Raw genomic sequence first — 13630 nt, 5'->3', positions numbered from 1 at the left:
TTTTTTGAGACAGGGTTTGTCTGTGTATCCCTGGCTGTCCTGGAACTCACTTTGTAGACCAGGCTGGCCTCAAACTCAGAAATCCGCTTGCCTCTGCCTCCTAAGTGCTGGGATTAAAGGCATGCACCACCATCGCCTGGCTTTTTTCTTTTTTTAACAGATGGCAACAACCCTAAAAATGTGTTTGTAAATTTGTTTTGTAAATTAAAAATATTCAACTTAACCTTGGAAACTTTACTTATAATTTGTATTTATTCGCTGAAATCTTCAAAGACTTATTTCTGGACATTTATCCTATGTAGAAACATTACTATGTTTGAAATATATCTTTAGAGTTATTAATTTCCAAATGTTTCTTGCTAAAAGACTTCATAAATGACAAGGAAGTCATTTTTAGAGGGTTTCCTTAGCCCCTCACTTCCCTCTGGTTTTGTGTGTTCCTTTTCTTTAAAAATGGCCAATATTGAACGTGCAATGCAGATCTACCAAGGCTGTCTTAAATCGCAGTTCTGGCCAGGCTGTGTGCTGTTGCCCACCCCCACCTCCCCTCTCAGAGGAGGGGGCTCCCCAAACAAGGCCCATTCCCGGGCAAGCTCAGGACTTTCTCTTCTGTTCTTCCCTATGAGTTTCTGTATTTTATTTTGCTATTGAACTGTCACCTGCTGCTTTTGAGACTCGTTTTCCAGTTTGCTCAGCCTGATTCCCTCATGTTTCTAGTAGACCGTTTAGTGTTGTCTGCCACATTCAGAACCTATTTGCGGAAGTCGAGGAGGACATCTTTCAAAAGAATACCAGACAAACAAACAAACAAACGAACAAATAAAAGCAGCTATCCAGTTAAAAGGGAAGAAAGGAAATAACACTTCAATGCTTTCAGATTGCAAGACTTGTGGTTGCCATGGGATGGGTGTAGGAAGAAGGACAAATAGGAAGGACAGAGAAGGCCTCCCTGGCACAACCAAGGACTTTTAGAACAGTGGATACATTGTAATGTATATAATTACATATTTGTCCAAGTCCAGAGACTATAGAAATGCTAATTAAGAACCTCTTATAATTTACATAGTAATAATGTGGCAATATAGATCCATCGGATATGAGAGTCATTCTTGTGAGAAAGCTGGGTGGTGGAGGAAGTGATATGGTCTGAAGCAGAAAGTTAATTGAAAATCCCTGGACTTTCCTCTTCGCTTTGTTGTGACCCTATAGCTTTTCTCAAATTCTAAGACTTGAAAAGGGAAAAACTTGACAAATTTGAATCTATAATGGAAAAATATGGTCATTTTCATCACTAAATATTTAACAGAATAGGAAACAGATAACACATTTGTTATCTGGTCAATGAATAGTAACAAGTGATTGTGGCTGTTTGTATTCTTATGTTAATTCGTGTCCCCCCCAAAACTGTTTATATAAGAGCATCTGTACGCACTTAGCTTCTGGGAGCCTGCCCCCAGTTCATTTTGATTGGTAAGTAAAGATGTCTTCTTCTCTATTCTTTTAAAGGGGTTGAAAAGAAGAAAAGGAGATAGGGTAATGTTATAAGAAATTAAAAATGTGTGAGATGGACTACTAAATTTACTCTTAAACAAAACATTTTATAACATAATCTTACATTGGTAGAAATCTTGAAATTTTGATACAAAATTAAAGTTATATTTTCTTACATTGTACAGAATTTATTTATTGATGCAGGTTTAAGGTTTTCATTGGTATAAATCTTTGTATATTGGTACAACGTTTAAAATTAATGTTGTTTCACTTAGGCTATACAACTCATTTAAGAATACAAGGTTTAGACCCAGTACTTCTGATAGCTGCTATACAAACTCTTTATCCGAGGGTGGTGGATTAGCCGTGTGGAGGTTAGGAAGTTGCCCAGCAAATGAGCTGATTAAGGCATAGCAAAATATAAGGGCTGTGTGTGTGTGTGTGTGTGAGTGTGTGTGTGTGTGTGTGTGTGTGTGTGTTTCATTTGGGATCCAAGAACAATGGTGTGGGACCTGCTGAGCTTTATTTACTAATTTACTGCTACAAGTGGTATGCTTACTGACCAAGAAAATCTACTGTAAACCCTAGATGGTGTGCCATGTGTACTCAACAAGTTACCATGACACTATCAGCAACAGTGTGGAAAAGTGGGGACTCTTTCCCACTGTCGGTACCTCTATTACCATATGAAGTAATTTAGCATTTCCAAGTTAAGTTTTAAAAGGGTGAGACTTACGCCTTGTTCACGCCCAGGAGAAACTTACCTGTCTTGGAACAAAATAGGGTGATAAGAGTCTCCACAGAAAAATTACCCTTTTCTTAATTAAATTAAAAAGCATACAAAGTGGAGGGTTTCACTGTGGCATATCCATGTAACTATGTCAATGAATTTTATTCTTTTCCATAGTCCTCTGCAATTTTCCTCATGATCTTTCCTTTCCAGACAGAAAAAATAAATTTTAAGTATGTATTTTATGCACATGTGTATATGCATGAGTGTATGCATGTGAACCACTTGTATGAAGGAGCCATTGGATGTCAGAATAGGATATAACACATTCTTCATCAATATATATTTCCAGTTCTGATGTATAATCCACAGTCTATAAATGATTTCTGAATAATGGGATGATAAAGGCATTTGTAAATAAAAGGACAGAAATAGAAAATCCTATTTTTGTGTTCTAAAAGTTACAATTTCCTTTTATAGGAGGTAAGTCTTTAAGGGTAAGTGGTGGTTGGTTGTTTGGTCCCTGGGAGCTCTTGAGGTACTGGTTAGTTCATATTGTTATTCCTCCTATGGGGCTGCAAACCCCTTCAGCTCCTTGGGTCCTTTCTCTAGTTCCTTCATTGTGGACCCTGTGCTCAGTCCCAGGTAGGCTGCTAACATCTACCTCTGTATTTGTCAGGTGGAACCTTTCAGGTGATAGCTATAACAGGCTTATGTCAGCAAGCACTTGTTGGCATCCACAAAAGTATCTGGGTTTGGTGACTGTATATGGGATGGATCTTCTGGTAGGTCAGTCTCTGAATGGTCATTCCTTCAGTCTCTGCTCCACACTGTGTCTCTGTAACTCCTGCCATGGGTATTTTGTTCCTCCTTATAAGAAGGATCAAAGTATCCACACTTTGGTCTTCCTTCTTGAGTTTCATGTGGTTTGTGAATTGTATCTTGGGGTATTCTGAGCTTCTGGGCTAATATCCACTTATCAGTGAGTGTATACCATGTGTGTTCTTTTGTGACTGGGTTACCTCACTCAGGATGATATTTTCTAGTTCCATCCATGTGTCTAAGAATTTCATAAATTCATTGTTTTTAATAGCTGAATAGTAATCCATTGTATAAATGTACCACATTTTCTGTATCCATTCCTCTGTCGAGGGACATCTCTGTTCTTTCCAGCTTCTTGCTATTATTAATAAGGCTTCAATGAACATAATAGAGCATGTGACCTTATTACATGTTGGAGCATCTTCTGGCAGAGGATGGCCTATTTGTTCATCAATGGGAGGAGAGGTCCTTGGTCCTGTGAAGGCTCTATATCCCAGTGTAATGGAATGACAGGGCAGTAAGGCAGGAGTGGGTAGGTGGGTGGAGGAGCACCCTCATAGAAGCAGGGTAAGGGGGGATGGCATAGGGGGTTTGCAGAGGGGAAACCAGAAAAGAGGATAACATTTGAAATGTAATAAAGAAATTATCTAATTTTAAGAAAAGAGTAAGTGGTGGAGAGCTTTGAAATGTATCCTCTGTGTTTCAGGCCATTAAAAATGCAGAATAATGAATTACTCATGATTGGAGAGAGACAAACAAAACAATTTGTTAATTTATTCAGTTGGCATTATTATAGATCCTACATAAAAACACTACCTATTAATTTTATATACATAGAAGACTATTTTAGGAATATCCTGTGGGATATTCAATCTTTGTATAAAAGCACTGGCCAATATATTTCTAGAGTTATCTCTTGTATGTAACATTTTGTCTTTTATAAGAGAAATTTTATCATATACATTATTTTTATGTTCACATTTATGTGTCACAGTTCAGGAAAACCAAACAAAAAGGACTTAATCCATCACCTTGCCACATGGACAATTATAGCACTACTCAAACTAGAATCAAGACCAAACTGAGTCACCATAACCAAGAATTCATGGTTAAGTGAGTATTGTTCAGAATACACAGATGCAATCTGTGCAAATTAGTTTGCAGTTGAAAATCCAGATGGTTTATTTAATAACATTGGTTCTAAACTAGGAGCAACATGTGTTGGGTTTGTCCATGTTGTTTCTACGACCATCTCCTATATGTTTCTGTGCAGGCTTTTGTGTTCCTGTGAAGTTTTGATTATTTTCCACCATATATTTTGCCTCACATAGCCATGCTACTGAGGAAATACTCTAGACAAAACGAAAACTACTATTCCTTTTCTTCTAACCTTAAAATCATTAATATTTAATTTATCAGTGGGAGCATCAGGCAGGGGTGTAAAGTCTCATCAAGGACGATGTTCTGCCATCTTGAAAGGCTGCCAAAGAGAGGAAGACAATCTTCCATGGCCTCTTTGATTGGTCCCATGTATATTCTATTAGCATATGTTCTAATGCAGATCATATATAAATTTTTAATTTAATTTACTTCAGTTTTCCCTCCTTCTTACCTTCCCAGTCCCTTGTCTCCACTTTCCCTCCCTTCTTCTCCGCTCTACCTCTATTTCTCTTTTAAAAAGTAAGGGCCTCCCATGAATATCAAACATGGCATATCAAGTGGCCATAAGACTAGGTACCTCTCCTCATATTAAGGCTGTACAGACAGCCCAGTATGAGGGAAAAGGTCCAAAAAGCCGAGAGAGAGAGAGAGAGAGAGAGAGAGAGAGAGAGAGAGAGAGAGAGAGAGAACCCCTGTTCCTACGGTTAGGAGTTCCACAAGGAGACCAAGCTACATAACCTAACATATATTCAGAGAGCCTTAGGTCAGACCCATGCAGGCTTCCTGTTGTCAGTTTAGTCTCTGTGAATCCCTATGAGCAGAGGTTGATTGATTCTTCAGCCTTCTGACTTCTACAATCTTTTCTCCTCCTCTTCCAAAGGATTCCCTAAACTCCACCTAATGTTTAACTGTGGGTCTTTGTATCTGTTTTTGTGCATTGCTATATGAAGCACCTGATTGGACCATGCACCAATCTATGAGTATAACAGAAAATCATTACGAGTCATTTCATTGATGTTTTTGCCAATAAACTGTTTGGTTCTATCCTAGGTCTCTGGGCTGTCCGCCCTCTGGGTCCTGGTCCTCTAGGCAGTGTCAGGGGTGGGCTCCCTCTCGTGGCATGGGTCTCCAATGGGGTTAATCATTCATTGTCCGTTCATTCCTACAATTTCTCTGCTACCTTTATCCCAGCACATCTTGTAGGCAGGACAACTTGTAGGTCAAAGGTTTTGTGGCTGGGTTGGTGTCTTAATCCCTTCACTGGAAGACTTGCCTGGTTACAGGAGATACTTAATTCAAACTCCATATTCCCCTTTGCTAGGAGTCTTAGTTAGGTTCACCCTCCTGGATTCCTGGGAGTTTCCATTGCACTAGAGTTCTAGCTTGTCCCTGAGATTATCCCCAATTTCAGTTGTCTCTCCCAGTACTAGCTCCCTCCATCTTCACCTCAACCTGATCCCCCCTGTTTCCATCCCCACCTGCCCCCAGTCCACCAGTGACTATTGTGTCCCCTCTTGAGCCCTCCTTATTACTTTTATCCTCTGGGTCTGTGAATTGTAGCTTGGTTGTCTTTTGCTTCACAGCTAATATTAACTTATAAATTAGTATATACCATGTTTGTGTTTCTAGGTCTGTGTTACCTCACTCAGGATAACTTTTTCTAGTTCCATCCTTTTGACTGCAGATTTTATGATATGCTTTTTTAAATAGTAGTAGTTCAGTGTGTGCCACGTGTTCTTTATGTTCCTTGATTGAGGGACATCTACATTATTTCCAGTTTCTGGCTATTACCAATAAACCCGCTATGAGCAAGTGTCTTTGTGGGATGGTGGAGCTTGTCTTGGGTATATGCCCAGGAGTGGTATAGCTGGGTCTTGAGGTATAACTATTTCAACATTTCTGAGAAACCACCAAATTGGTTTCCAAAGTGGTTGTACAAGTTTGCACTCTCACCAGCAATGGAGGAGTGCTCTCCTTGCTCCACATCCTTGTCAGCATGAGCTGTCACTTGTGTTTTTTATCTTAGCCATTCTGACAGGTGTAAGATGGAATTTCAGAGTCATTTTGATTTGCATTTCCCTGATGACTAAGGATGTTGAACATTTCATTAAGTGCTTCTTGGCCATTTTAGATTCCTGTGGAGAATTCTTTATTTAGATCTAGACCCCATTTTTTAAGTTGGGTTACTTGATTTGTTGATCTGTGGTTTCTTAAATTCCTTATATATTTTGGATATCAACCCTCTGTAGATGTGGGGTTGTTGAAGATCTTTTCCCATTTTGTAGGCTGCTGTTTTGTCCTATTGACATTGTCTTTTGCCTACAGAAACTTTTCCGTTTCATGATGTCTCATTTATTAATTGCTGATTTTAGTGCCTGTGCTATTGCTATTCTGTTGTGTTTCCTAACTCATAAGTTGTCTCCTGTGCCTATACATTCGAGGCTATTCCCCACTTTCTCTTCTATAAGATTTATTGTACCTGATTTTAAGTTGAGGTCTTTGATCCACTTGTACTGAGTTTTGTGCATGATGAGGGACATGGATCTATTATTAGTCTTCTTCTTGCCGATATTCAGTTAGACAGCACCATTTGTTCCTTTTTACCATGGTGTGTGAATTTATGTTCAGGTCTTTGATTTGATTTTACTGTATCTCTGTAGTAGAGCTTGAAATCAGGGATGACAATATCTTCAAAAATTCTTTTAGGGTACAGAATTGTTTTAGCTATCCTAGAATTTTTGTTTTTATATGTGAAGTTGAGTATTGTTCTTTCAAGGACTGTAAAGGATCATGGAATTTTAATGGGAATTGCATTGAATCTGTAGCTTACTTTTGGTAAAATGATCATTTTTAGTATGTGAATCCTACTGATCTGTGAGCATGGTAGATATTTCTATCTTCTGATATCTTCTCCAGTTTCTTTCTTCAAAGACTTGAAGTTCTTGTCATATAAGTAAGTCTTTCACTTGCTTGGTTAAGCAAATGCCAAAGATACTTTATATTTGTTGCTACTGTGAAGGTGTTGCTTCCCTGATTTCTTTCTCAGCTTATTTGCTTGTATATAGAAGGGTTACTAATTTTTTAGTTAATCTTGTATTCACCAAAGCTACTGAAGGTGTTTGTCAGCTGTATGAGTTCCCTGGTCAAATTTTCTGGCTACTTATGGACACTACTGTATTATCTGTGAATAATGATACTTTAATTTCTTGCTTTCCAGTTTGTATTCTTTTGATCTCCTTTAATTATCTTATTGCTCTAACTAAAACTTCAAGTACTATGTTGAACAGAGAGGGAGAGAGTGGACAGTCTTTTCTTGATCCTGATTTTAGTGAAATAGCTATGGATTTCTCTCCTTTTAATTTGATGTTGGCTATCAGGCTGTTTAGTGCCTTTATTGTGTTTAGGTAGGGGCTTGTGTACTTGATCTCTCCAAGACTTTTATCATGAAGGGGTGTCAGATTTTATCAAAGTTTTTTTCAGCATCTACTTGGATAATCATGTGGATTTTTTTCTTTCATTTTATTCATATTATGGATTACATTGACATATTTTCATATGTTGAACCATCTTGGCATCTATGAGATGAAGTTTCTGGATCATGGTGAAAGATTTCATTAATGTTTTCTTGAATTTGGTTTGCCAGTATTTTTTCAGTATTTTTGCATCTATGTTCCTAAGGGAAATTGGTCTGTAATTCTCTTTGTTGAGCCTTTGTGGTGTGTGGTTTTCATATCAGGATGACTGTGGCCTCATAAAATGAATTTGACAATATTTGTTCTGATTTTATTTTATTTTATTTCATGGAAAATTTTGAGGAGTATTACTATTAGTCTTCTTTGAGAATCAGGTAGAATTCTATGCTAAAACCATCTGGCCCTTGGCTTTGGGGGGGGGGTGGATTTTTAATGACTGCTTCCATTTCATTGGGGCTTATAGATATATTTAGGTGGTTTATTGGGTCTTGATTTGACTTTGGTAGATGGTATCTATCAAGAAATTTGCTCATTTCTTCTAGATTTTCCAATTTTGTGGAGCACAGGTTTTTGAAGTGTGACCTAATGATTCTTTAGATTTCCCTGGTGTCTGCTGTTATGTCCCCCTTTTCATTTCCTAGCCTGTTAATTTTGATATTCACTCTCTGCTTTTCAGTAAGTTCAGATATGGGTTTGTATATTTCTTTTTATTTTCTCAAAGAACCAACTCTTTGTTGTATTGATTATTTGAATTGATCTCTTTATTTCTATTTTATTGATTTCAGCCCTGAGTTTGACTATTTCCTGCTATGTTTTCCCCTTGGGTGATTTTATTTCTTTTTATTCTACAGCTTTTATACTGTTAAGTTGCTAGTATGAGATCTCTCAAATTGCTTTACAAAGGCACTTAGAGCTATGGACTCCTAGCACAGTTTTCATTGTGTCCTATTAATTTGAGCATGTATACTCATTTTCATTAAATTCTAGGGAGTCTTTAATTTATTTCTTTATTTCTGACTTGATCCAGTGGTTCTTCAGTAGAGAGTTGTGCAGTTTCTATATGTTTGTAGGTTTTCTGTTCTTTCTGCTGTTGTTGGAATCCAGGTTTAATCCATGGTGGTCAGATAGAATACATGGGTTTATTTCAATTTTCTTGTATCTATTAAGATTTGTTCTATGAGGTACTGAGAAGAAGGTACATTCTGTTGTGTTTTGGTGAAATATTCTGTAGATATCTATTATGTCCATTTGAGTCATAATATATGTTAGTTCCTGCTTATTGGTGAGAATGGGGTGTTGAAGACTCCTACTAATGATATGTGGGATTCGATGTGTGATTTAGGCTTTAGTAATATTTCTTTTATGAATTGTGGGTGCCCTTGCATTTGACGCATAGATGTTCAGAATTGAGACATCATCTTGGTTGATTTTTTTTCCTTTAATGACTATGAAGTGTCTTTCCTCATCTCTTTATATTAATATTGGTTGGAAGTCTTTGCTTCTTGTGTCCATTTGCTTGGAAAAATATTTTTTCCACTATTTACTTTGAGGTAATGTCTATCTTTGATGTTGACATGTGTTTCTTTATGTGGCATAAGGATGAACCCTCTTTACTCCACTCTGTTAGCCTGTGTATTTTTATTGGGGAATTGAGTCCACTGATATTGACAGTTACTAATGACCAGTTACTGTTAATTCCTCTTATTTTCTTGTTGTTGGTGGTGGTGGTTTGTGTGTGTGTGTCCGTTATTTTGGTTTTGCTGGTATGAAATTATTTCTGTCCTGTGTTTTCATGGGTGTAGTAACCTCTTTAGATTAGAGTTTTCCATCTAGCACCCTCTGTAGGACTGAGTTCATGCATAAATATTGTTTAAATTTGACTTTGTCATGAAATATCTTGTTTTCTCCATTTATTGTTATTGAAAGTTTTGCTGAGTATACTGGTATGCACTGCATTTGTAGTCTCTTAGAGTCAGTGAGACATCTGTCCCTGTCCTTTTGGATTTTAGAATCTCTGTTAAGAAGTCAGGTATAAGTCTAATAGGGCTGTCTTTGTATGTTACTTGGTCTTTGAACTAAATTTAAATTGCAACTTTAAATATATTTTTTCTAAACAGTTAGTGTTTTAATTATATGGTGGGAATATTTTATTTAGTGTTCTGCAAGCTTCTTGCAGTTTTGTAGGCATCTCCTTCTTTAGGTTAGGAGCTTGTTTTCTATGATTTTATTGGAAATATTTTTGGGCCTGTGAGATGGGATTCTTCACCTTATTCTGTTCCTATTATTCTTCTGTTAGGTCTTTTCATGGTATCCCTGATTTCCTGAATATTTTGTTTCATAAAGTTTTCAGAGCTAACATTTTTCTTTGACTGTTGTATCAGTTTCTTCTATCATATCTTCTATGCCTGAAATTCTTCCTTTATCTTTGTATTCTTGTTGGTGATGCTTGTGTCTGTAGCTTCTGTCCTCTTATCTAGGTTTTTCATCTCTAAGATTCCTTCAGTTTGTGTTTTTCTTATTGCCTTTGTTTCCACTTTCAGGGATTGACCAGTTTTATTCATTTCCTTCACCTTTTTGTTTGTGTTTTCCTGGATTTCTTTAAGGGATTTATTCATTTTCTGTTTAAGATCCTCTATTATCTTCATAAGATTGGTTTTAAGGTAAATTTCTTATGTTTCAGTTGTGTTGAAATATCCAGGGCTCACTACAGTGGGCCAGCTAGGCCCTGGCTCTATCATATTGCCCTGGCTCACATGGATTATGTTTTCTTTTTTTCCTTGAAGATTCCACTGTTTTTTATTACTTTTAGTTTTTACAGTCCAGTTATTGCCCACCTCCCGGTTTGCCCTCTCACAGTTTCTCATCCCGTTCCTCCTGTGTCTTGAAGAGGATGTTCCTCCCCATCCCACCTCCTGCCAAGCCTCCCCACTCCATGAGGTCTCAAGGTTCTCAAGGGTTAGGTGAGTCTTCTCCCACTAAGGCCAGACCAGGTAGCCTTCTGCTGTATATGTGTTAGGGCCTCCATGTTCTTGAACTGCCCTTAGGTATCTGGATTTGGGGTAAGTTTTGTTTAGGTGATGGTTTCTGAGTTTATCTTTGCTGGATGGAAGGGTTTTATTTTTTGTTTGTCTGTTTTGTTTTTAGTTCAGCCCCTCCCTTGGTTTCTGTTTCCTCTCTAGTCTTCTGGTCTGAGTGGCCTGTGGTTCTGGTGACCAGCATGTCTTCAAATCCAGTAGGATGCCTCCATTAGGGTTGTGATGGCCTGCATGACCTCTGGTGTTTTGGGTGTCAGCATTGCCTCTGGGATTCTGAGGTTCTGGGGACTGTCATGGTCTCTGGGGTTCTTAATACCAGTGTAACCTCTGGGGTTCCAGGTACCAGTGTAGCCTCTAGAGATCTGGGTACTGACTTGGCCTCTGGGCTTCCTAGTACTGGTAATATTGTTTGACCTACAATAGGGCAGGTGTTTTCTGTTAGAATTGTAGGCCAGGATGGTCCCCCAAATCTTAATGTCATTGACAACCTGTAGGTCACAATTACTTTGGGAGGGAGGTCACATATCATGCATGATATTTACATATTAATTCATAGCAGTAGCAATTACAGTTACATAGTAGCAATGAAATAATTCTTTTTTTAATTAAATATTTTCTTTATTTACATTTCAAATGCTATCCTGAAAGTTCCCTATACCCTCCCACCGCCCTGCTCCTCTACCCACCCACTCCCACTTCTTGGCTCTGGCGTTCCCCTGTACTGGGGCATATAAAGTTTGCAAGACCAAGGGGCCTCTCTTCCCAATGATGGCTGACTAGGCCATCTTCTGCTACATATGCAGCTAGAAACATGAGCTCTGGGGGTATTGGTTAGTTCATATTGTTGTTCCATCTATAGGGTTGCAGACCCCTTCAGCTCCTTGGGTACTTTCTCTAGTTCCTCCATTGGGGGCCCTGTGGTCCATCCAATAGATGACTGTGAGCATCCACTTCTGTATTTGCCATGCACTGGCATAGCCTCACATGAGACAGCTAAAAACTATGGAGCGCTTCACGAATTTGCGTGTCATCCTTGCGCAGGGGCCATGCTAATCTTCTCGGTATCGTTCCAATTTTAGAACATGTGCTGCCGAAGAGAGCATGCAATGAAATAATTCTATGGTTGGGGGTCACTACAACATGAAAAACTATATTTAGGGTCTCAGCATTAGGAAGGTTGAGAACCACTGTACTAGACCACTAGATGCAATGGTTTATGATTCAACTCACTTGCTCTGTTTTTCACTTCTTAGCACATAAGAAAAAAGAAAAGTGTGTAGAGGTTATTATGGTAGAGTCAAATCACAGCTCAATGGAGATTAAAAGATTTTTTAAGTCCAGTGGTATAAATTTAGTTTTAATAACAAGAGAATGGAGCATGGCTGGTCTCTTAGCATAGTTCATTTTTAACACTATCTGTTCCTTAAGTATTTGTGCAAGTTCCTGCATCAGGTGATGAGAAGAATCCAGGAATGGGGAACACAAATGGATGAGATCAGATAATGGATGTCATTGACTGGGGGAGACAGAAGGTATGGCTGAAACTCCTAGGAATCCTTTTCTCTGAGCACAAGTAACGGAGGAGGGGCTTAAGAGAATTACGGGAATCCTTGAGAGTATGTTAAGAAGGGTCAGGAAGAAGAAACCAGAAAATGGGCAAGTCTAGCAAAACCATGAATGTAGAGAAGTGTCTATACTGTTCCTGAAGGCCTGTGAGGTCAGAGTCCCTGCTGCTTAGGTCAAATGTGTACTCTTCTGATGGTGACTTTATGAAATGCAGTCTTATTGTGCCATCATTTCACTGTCAGCAAAGAGTTTATAACAGTGACTACCACATAGGAATACAATGAGAATAATAACTAGTATAAAATGTCTCAGTACAGGGCCCTTCTGACTCAGCAAGTAAAGCGCTGGGTGCAGCAGAGCCTGATGATGAAACCATGTAAAGGTGTCAGGAGAGAACTAGCTTCTTAGAGTGGTCCTCTGATGTCTACATGCATGCTGTGACTCACATAGATATTATACATATACACACAGATATAACAAATTTTAATGCTCAGCATTGTTCTATATAAACTCATTTGATATTGTATTTATTGTTATATTGAATGGTATTTTTCCTGACACAGAAATCTATATTTGTTGTTACCAGGAGGAAATAAAGCAATAAAAGTTAAGATTTTTTTATCTTAAATACCAAATAATATAAAAGTTACATTCAGTAGGAAGTGAGAGTAGTTTGGAAGCATATCATAATTGGGGAAGGCTTAACTTAATTATGTAAGGAATTGGTTTTCTTTAAGAACTGTATGGAATGAGGGCTGGGGAGCTAGAGGAAGGCAGATGGAATGGGTAACAAGGGCTGCATCTGGTGCTTGAAGTCGCTTGGCCCGCACTCAGAAAACAGAGGTGGGAAAGAAGCTGTGGATTCCAGAGACCATCTGAAAAGAGAAGGAGAGGGAGCAATGTCTATCGGACTAGAAAGAGGAAAGCCAGAGTGACATCTGATATTTTGAATTTTAGTGACTGAGATAAATATAAATCAGAAAATAAGGATAAAAACTGATTAGGGAAGGGGTGGATTATGCTATGACATTTAAGTTACAAACATTATGGGCAGCTAGAAAGGTAGACTCAATTCAGGAGAGAGGTCACCTAGGGTGTTAGAGAAATGGTAGCGAAGAGCAGGTTGATGAATGGCTTTTGCCACTGGTAAAAGTGCCAACATAAGAGGCTAGACTACTGTCAGAACCTGGGAATTATACAGAGACTTGGTGATGTAAGCTTAAAAAGAGCATCCACGCTTACATTGCTACAGAACTATCAGCAACTAGGCAGGCATTTGTGATTCCCAGGCACTCTTTCCTTTATTTACCTTTACGGGCATTCAGATTTCAAGCTGTCTAGTGCTCAGGCAT

General features: G+C 38.3%; 1 non-coding gene across 1 annotated transcript; it reads right to left on the bottom strand.

The window, feature by feature from the left end:
• Positions 1–11708: 11708 nt before the first annotated feature.
• Positions 11709–11815, bottom strand: LOC115063986. Its single transcript, XR_003843826.1, has one exon. It is a non-coding gene; the product is annotated as a U6 spliceosomal RNA (small nuclear RNA).
• Positions 11816–13630: the final 1815 nt, after the last annotated feature.

The sequence above is a fragment of the Mus pahari genome, chromosome 4, assembly GCF_900095145.1.
Source record: "Mus pahari chromosome 4, PAHARI_EIJ_v1.1, whole genome shotgun sequence".
NCBI classification, from domain to species: domain Eukaryota; kingdom Metazoa; phylum Chordata; class Mammalia; order Rodentia; family Muridae; genus Mus; species Mus pahari.
The sequence above is the reverse complement of the archived record's forward strand: the minus strand, read 5'-3'. Positions and strand labels throughout refer to the sequence as shown.